This window comes from Octopus bimaculoides, chromosome 10, assembly GCF_001194135.2.
Source record: "Octopus bimaculoides isolate UCB-OBI-ISO-001 chromosome 10, ASM119413v2, whole genome shotgun sequence".
Taxonomy (NCBI): domain Eukaryota; kingdom Metazoa; phylum Mollusca; class Cephalopoda; order Octopoda; family Octopodidae; genus Octopus; species Octopus bimaculoides.
This window is the reverse complement of record NC_068990.1, coordinates 58,587,460-58,588,738: the sequence shown is the minus strand read 5'-3', so window position 1 is coordinate 58,588,738 and position 1,279 is coordinate 58,587,460.

Here is a 1,279-nt window from a genome sequence, read left to right as displayed (position 1 = left end):
TATATATATATATATATATATATATATATGCACACATATAGACATACACAAACGTACACTTACACGCACACACACACACAAATACACGCGCACACGCATACACACATAATATGTGCATACATATTTACACATGCTACACATATACAGGCGCATGCACATATATTTATGTGTATTTGTGTGTGCTTGTGTTTGTGTGCATGTGTATGTATGTATGTATGTATGTATGTATGTATGCATAGGCAACGAGAAAAGTGTGTGAGACGAGGGACAAAAACAACAAACACTGACGTTAAATATAGGCATTAATGTGATATATGTATGTATTTATGATCGCTTGCACGTGGATGAAAACATACATTTAGACACACGCACGCATCCGCGCGCACACACAAAACACTTAGGAATTGGCACACATCGACATGAACTTATTATACAGAGATATATAAGAACACGAATTTAGAAGAAAACACGTGAGAACTGTTTTGGCAACCAAAATGTTATATCGATCCATAGCTTAAGCCTACGAACATATATATATATATATATATATGTGTATATATATATTATATGTTATATATATGTGCGTGTGTGTGTGCACGCGCGTGTGTGCACGTGTTTATATGTATGTCTATATATGTATTACATTTACATATTTTTTTCTTCTGCTTCTCGGGCAAGCCCATGGGATCGCTAAATGCAGTGCAATTCTACTAAAATGGGTGATAGCTCCATCTGGTGAGTACAGTTCGTGTTGGTCAGCGAAATTATAAATCACACAGAAATACATCAATGGCAGTATGACAAATGAGCAAAGATGGATGAAGTGATTAGTAAAAATATCATTGACTGTGGAATTATATACATCCATATACATATAGATACATGTATAAATTTATATATGTATCTGTTCGTGTGTGTACATATACATGCATATACACATACGTACATACATACATACATACAACATATATATATATATACATATTTATATCAGACGAGAGCTGTTCATCTTACTGTAAAACACTGATGCTGTTTTTCACTCATTTTTGCCTTGTAATTGTTTCATGTCTTAACTTGACTCACTGTTCGCTAGGTTCTATATTCCCCACAGTGAATGTAAAACTTTCTTCTCTTCTCACAAGACGCTCTCTCTTCTCTCCTCTCTCTCTTCTCTCCTCTCTCTCTTCTCTCCTCTCTCTCTTCTCTCCTCTCTCTCTTCTCTCCTCTCTCTCTTCTCTCCTCTCTCTCTTCTCTCCTCTCTCTCTCTCTCTCTCTCTCT